At 35.4% G+C, this 6,874-nt stretch overlaps 1 protein-coding gene across 1 annotated transcript in view; it reads right to left on the reverse strand.

Moving 5' to 3' along the window:
* CRACD (capping protein inhibiting regulator of actin dynamics) overlaps nt 1-6,297 on the reverse strand; it is a 68,853-nt gene extending 62,556 nt beyond the window's left edge. Inside the window, exon 1 of the mRNA XM_053975435.1 lies at nt 6,267-6,297. The gene's annotated coding sequence lies outside the window, so the exon portion shown is untranslated. The remainder of the gene's footprint in view (nt 1-6,266) is intronic.
* Nucleotides 6,298-6,874: the final 577 nt, after the last annotated feature.

The raw sequence follows: 6,874 nt of genomic DNA on the forward strand, positions 1-6,874 counted from the left end.
TTCTGTCTCTTTAATTTACAATTTAAAACCCAGTTTATTTTTATAATACCTGAATCATCAATACCAAGTACCTCAGACTGAACATTTTGGTTAGTATCACTTTCAGCTGCAGCCATGTGTTTTTTTGTTTGTTTGTTTGTTTGTTTGTTTTTTGTTTTTTTTTTTTGGGGGGTGTCTTTGGTTTGGGTTTGTTTTTTTTTTTTTTACCAAATGTTGCTGAAACAAGAATTATAACACAACACACTTATATCACCACTGAGATTTTGAAATCAAACACAAGGTGAATTTTCCCTTAGCTTTAAATCATGTACTAAAGTGTCTTACATTTTAGGCTGATTTGGAACAATGCAGTAGCAGCATTGTAAGGGTACAGCACTCATTACATTACATTAGAGGTCTTTAACCTGTGAAAATTATAGCTGCACTTCATAACAAGGACCTGCAAACCAAAACTCCCAGGAACTGCAGAACTCTGTAATAAGAAAGTCACATTGTACAGGACATGTTTTTCTTCTTACTGTCTGCATTCCTTCCTCTGATCACTAATGGAAACTAATAATGTTAAATGTTTATTTAATAAACACTTTAATTATAAATAGCATTTCTATTTAACACAATAAACAAATAGTGCCATACATGAACACTATATTAGATAGCTTAATAGTATTAAACAGTATTATAGTATAAGTGCTGTATTAGCTACCTGAATGCTGAAGCACAAGGATTTACAAGAGCTTATTTTCTTCAGATTACATTTTCTACTTGCATGTTTCCCATACTCTAAATTGCACCAAAGAATAAGCAACTACATGAATAGGCTCAATAAAATATACTTTTACTACCTATGTTACATAGGAGAATTATAATGTCACATTGTATCTTCTAAATCTGAAAATACTACAGCCATTAATAATTACAACATTTGTCCTCTATAAAACATAATCAGATTAAAATAAGAGTTTAAAAGTCCTTGAAGAGCTTTTCTAGGGAAATTTGCCTGTAGGTTACACATCTTTTGTACTCTTGCTTCATCTATAGAACCAATCTTTGGTTTTGGGAAGTCTAATTTTAGACAACAATATATGCAATATAGAAACTACAGAAGACACAAGCCAGCACTATATGATATTGTTTTAGCCTGAGTTTTATCAATAAAAATCAATCCTCTCAGCGGGAATTATCCAACAATGACAGGAGAGTTCATCTCCCCTTCTGACCTAAGGATAAAGACGATGGAGCTGAAGAAGGCCTTTGTCTTGGAGATCCCTCTGTCTACTCTCAGTTCACAACAGTACAGATCTCCAAGAAGCTTTTTAAAAGCTGCCTATGTCTTTGAGCTGCATTTCAGCTCAGAGATTCATTTGGATGCAGTGGAGAAAGGTCACAGGGAATTTTAAATCCTTGAATACAGACCAGATAGTCAGACCACTGCCATAACAGCATTTAACGTGACATTTCATAATTAGCTCTGATAAATACTTGGGTTTCTTCTCTGTTAAGAATTTCCTGAAGTACTTTACTTCTCTCCATCCTAGTCAGCCACTGAAACCCATCTGATAGTGAGCTTTCAGCTCAAGAAAGCACTAAATCATATTAAAATTAAGTATATGAGTGTCTTTTCCTGACTTTCTAAGATTATTTAACCACTGTCAGATGCCTGAGGCAGAACATAACAAACATATATATCACATTCACAAAGTCAAATCAGGATTTGTGTCATTTTTCCTGTCCTAATCCTATGAACCTGAATTCCTAAGTACTCTTAAGATGCAAATTTGAACTTTGAAACTGTCATGTAGGAGCAGAAATGAAAAAAAGTATTACCATAGGGAATCCTTTAATTGACCCAGTTCTAAAAGTAGCAGAGGAAGCATAAATCACCTTTTGCCCTCAGATAATTTTTCCTACTGTTCTCTTCATCAATATTCTCTCAGAATTCAGTATAGAAGAAATTAAAACAATGTAGTCTACAGAACTACTAAACCCGAGTCAATTGTTGTCAGCAAGATCACAAAAATAACAACTAAATATAACACAAAAATAATAACCAAAACAGAAATTAATCCTAATTTTGCAAACATGGTTCCTGGCCTTCTGAAAATACTGGCTTGTCAAAAGAAATTCTGAAAACATTGAAAAAATTCAAGAATCATCCAGTTGCACAGTTTGGACCCCATTTTAAGATATAAGCTGCTCCAGAATACTTCTGGTGAGCATGCAAATCTTGCTTAGAACTAGTCACTCTAATTAGGAAAAAGTAATTTCAATTCCAATTATAACCTGGCGACCAAAAAAAAAAGAAACAGATTTAATTACAATCAAGCTATAATCTTGCAATCAAACGACTTCACAAGAATTAGCTCTGCCTTAGAACATATTATATTCATTTTCCTAAAGCTCTTATTCTGTATTAAGCACAAAAATTCAAAAACATACAGGCTTCAGAGGCTGAACATAAATACTCCTCTGATTTTAACATAAATATACCATCCATCTTATCCAAAGGAAGTAAAAGGAGAAAAAACTTGCAAAATTGTCAAGACAATTCTTGCATACTGGGCAACTTCCTCAAGGAACAGAGCAGATGCAAAAGGTAACCAGTCCTGTTATATATTGGGAAGATAAAGGAACATGAAAAATGAGACATGACAACTTCTTTTGTTCATTGTTGTTTTATTTAGAGCTGTCTTACCATTATTTCAAAAGGAGTTGATCAACTATAACTGTGCTCTTCAGCATGATGGTATTAGCTTTCAGAGGAAATTTCTGCAGAAGGAGCTTGAGCCTTTTGCTTCACTCTCTCCAGGCTCTCTGGAAGATCCTAAAATTGTCAGGTGTAGCTTCCATATTCTAACAGATCTACTTACTGCCCTTTCACTTTCCTGCCAGTAATAGTTAAAGAGGCCAAATCTCTCACTGGTTGCCAGCTTGGTAAATATCAGGCATGGATCTCACAACTCTTATCAAGAGAAGGACTTGGTGCTTAGACTCTCAGGCTGGTAACCTCCAATGCCCTCTGTGATGGCCACAGAGAGAAATACACCCAACCAGCAGATTCCCCAAATGGTATATGAAACAATTATTGGACATTTACAGTATAGGTTTCAGATCATCAAAATCTTGAGCATTTTTACTGTAATTATTGCCCTACAACTATTAGCAGATGGATGTAACCACCCCAGTTTTCAACTCCTGCTGCAGTGTTCTGCAGACAGTGTGATGTGCTGAAGTTACTAATTAATTGCATATCAGAAAACACTTTCCATGGAACTGTGAACATAATTTCAGATTGCTGCAACCCTCAGGACATCTTCTTGGTTGTTCTTCTCAGGTCATGGAGGCAACAAAGGCATTGATTCTTTCTGAGTGCAACACAGGGGACAGGTGTGGCTACGGTAAGCACAGGTGAGTTTTTTAGAGGAGTTTTCCACATAGTGTAAGGATGAAGCTATCCAGCTGAGCTCCATACCCCAGGTCCCAGTCCTGCATGGCCAGAGGCACCAGATGAACAAACCATGGACTGAACAAGCAAATTTCTCAGGTGTGTGGGGTCACTCCTTACTGGGCTAGAACGAGGACATGACACTTGTTCTGCACAAAAACAAGCAAAGACTGAATTGCAGAAGAGCATGAAGTCTGAGTCCATTTACAGTGAGAGACTTCCTGGCTGGTTTTGTGATTTTAAATTTGAGAAGACAACCAATTTGTTCACATCAATATGCAGAGGGTTCACAATTCAAGGGACTTTTCATTTTGAGGTTTATCACTAAAACTCATTGCAAAAATAACACAAGAGAAATTTAAAAATCTAGAAAATGAATCATGAACAAATGCTGCAACATAACGTTGACTAAATCAAGGACTCTGTCTTCCTCACAGGGCCCCTTCTTCATTAAAATAGGAAATAAATTCTTTGCAGAGCTAATTACTCAACAGTGACTCATTTCAGAAAATCTTTGTTATTTTTACTTCCTCTGAAGTGACTGAAAGTACACAACCAAATGTATCCATAGTCATCAGGTGTTGTAAGAAAGAAATATGAATTGGTCAGACATAAAGAACAGGAGAAGCACAATTAGGAGAACAAGAAATTGCAGAATAAAGGGGGAAAATTGTGGATGATGCAAATGAAATTTAAAAAAAAAAACTAAAAAACTTTAATAGAATACAAAAAAACCAAGATTTTCTGTTCTTCCACTTTTTTGAAGAATGAAAGAAAAAAGAAAAAAAAAAGAAAAAGCCTTAATAGACAATACCTTATAGGAAATCTGAAGTCTCTGGAAAAGCTGGGTAGGATCACCAGTAAATGTGAGTCTGAAGCTATGAGCATTTTAGCTTAGAAAATGTGAAATGGTGGAATGAATTAGAAAAAAAATTGTCTGCATTAGGAAAAAAACCAAAATATTAAATTTCAATAAACTTGTTCAAAAGTTGACTACCACTACATTCACAAATGATTTACAGAGAATCTCACAGATTAAGCAAAATCTCTACTAACTGCAAATTACTTTCTAAAAAAGGTTTGGATCTAAAAAAGGTTTGGACTTTTTCTGCAGTAAAAAGCAGAATATTCTAACAACAGGATATGTGGGCGGTTATGAAAGAACATTGGGTACACTGTCAGAAAAAAAATGTAGGTTTAATTCTCTTGGAAGAAATATTATATACAAATTCTATACAGAAACCTATGCCTTGCATATTTTAGTTATGAAGTTTGTATTAGTCAGTCTGGACATGCTGTTGTACCTGACCACCCTCACAGACTGTTCACAGCTGTATTTTAAGCCAATGGGTATTGTATCTTTCTGGGCAAAATATAAAATGTGCTATTTGAAAAAGGCTGTGTTGCTTGCAAAAATTAAGCCTATCCAAAGGAAACAGAAGGCAGTTCAGAATCTGTGATCCTTACATACAAATGGTGTGGAAATATGAGGTTAGACAGGGCAGGTAGGAAGCATCCTGTACTCAAAGAGCATTTTCCATTGGTGGTTGCACACTTATTACCTTTCTACTTTGAAGAAATAAGACCATGCCCTGCCTGTAAACATTAACAGACCCCATCTCACAAACAGGTATGTCACAAACACGTTTGTACCCTCAGCTAAGGTGTAGAAGGTTTTTATGATAGAAAAATGTCAAAATTACTATAACTATCTCAAGAAAACAGAACCTTTGTTTCTCAGCAGCAAGCCGATGCATTTCAGCTGAGCATTTCAGAAGAGTAGTCAAAGATATCTGCTTGTCATTCATTCTCTTGCCACATAAAACACCAGCCAAACAAACATTTTGGAAAGACAGTCACAAGTCAGGACTTATAGGTAAGCAATAGTCTTTTGAATTTACAAGATGATATGGGTTAGTCAGCACAGATTCTCTAAAACCACAACAGCTTCAAACAGCAGAATCATACTGCTTTGTACAAAAGCAAAGACAGCATTTCTATGTTTTGTACAGCATTTCTATGTTTTGATTTTGTACAAAATCAAAATTTATAGGTATGTCCTGTAGGGTAGGGCATTCAGAAATGTGATGAACACATTTGTCCTGGAACCACGTTACTGAATGGCTGCTATAGAAAGAAATTATCAGAATTTCAACATTCTCTACCAAAAAAAAAAAAAAAAAAAAAAGTTTGGGCGGGGGTGCAAAGAAAATCTGAATGGAAAAGATCCTCCATTGCTGTCACTCCACTTTCAGAGGTACAGGTGCAGGGTACAGTGTGTTCTCAGCTGTTCTCAGCTTCTTCCAACACTTTTTAGAACTGAAGCATCTAAGGAAGTTGCAAATATTTTATAAATAACCAGTCAATCCAAAACCCAGCAGAAAGGGAGATAGTGCAGATTTGTTCTGATAAAAGCACAAAAGGCAGCACTACTCCTTAGCATTAATTCCCAGCAGCAGCATTCTACAAACACGCTGTGCATGTCTTGGCAAAATGAGAGTTGTGTTGTACAAGGGAAGCTACGAAACACTGCATGGCTAAGAAAAACTTCTGTGCTTGACATGAAAGATAATGTTTTCTGGTTTACACAGTATTTCTTTTTCCACAATACACACAAAAGCTACAAAACAAATAGTTTTAAGCTCAGGAATGCATGCATTACATTCTCCCTTTTAAACAAAAAGAATCCTTTTTTCTAAGTTAGAATATGTAGGTTAAATAAATATTTTAGTGTTCAATTATCTAAATTTTCACTTCTGCCTTTAACATAATTAATTGTTAAATGAAGACACCATTAAAGCATCAGCAGGAAAACCTTTCTTACCTTTTTTAAGGTGGGGTGTGGTATTTTCTATTTCCACGCAGTCTTGCACTCTCTCTGAAATGGATGTTTTTCTTTAATATGAGTGATCAGAAGTCAGGATATGCTGCTAGGGACCAGTGGTTAACATTCTCCTCCCAGACTGCCTAGGTGTAAGTGGAAAAGAAAGAACTTTAGTTCAACTTTTCTAGGCAAACCTGAGAGAGAGGGTTTTGTGTTTTCACTCTTTTGAAGGGTGCTTATAAGCTGAGCAATTCCTGCCTGCCACATCTCTTGCAAATGGTTTGAGATGTCTGCAGTTTAAATAAAAAACAAATGAGAAAAAAATTAAAAAAAAAAAAGATATTGCAACCTGAGAAATTTTTCATTAGCTTTGGATTTCCCTCTGAGACCTTCGTACAAAATGGTCTTTCTTTCCTCTTTCTAACTAGTGAAATGGCAGCACTTTTTTATTTTTCCTTCTAGTCACATCCTGCAGTTCGAAATCAATTATATCTCAAGAAAAAGATGTCACTGGTTTTACTGTAGTTTGGCTGAAATAAAAATGCCGTATATCACTCTCTTAAAATGAAAAACTGGTAATTTCTAAAAACTAAAATGTGAGCTTATAA

The sequence above is a fragment of the Vidua macroura genome, chromosome 4 (genome assembly GCF_024509145.1).
Source record: "Vidua macroura isolate BioBank_ID:100142 chromosome 4, ASM2450914v1, whole genome shotgun sequence".
NCBI lineage: Eukaryota > Metazoa > Chordata > Aves > Passeriformes > Viduidae > Vidua > Vidua macroura.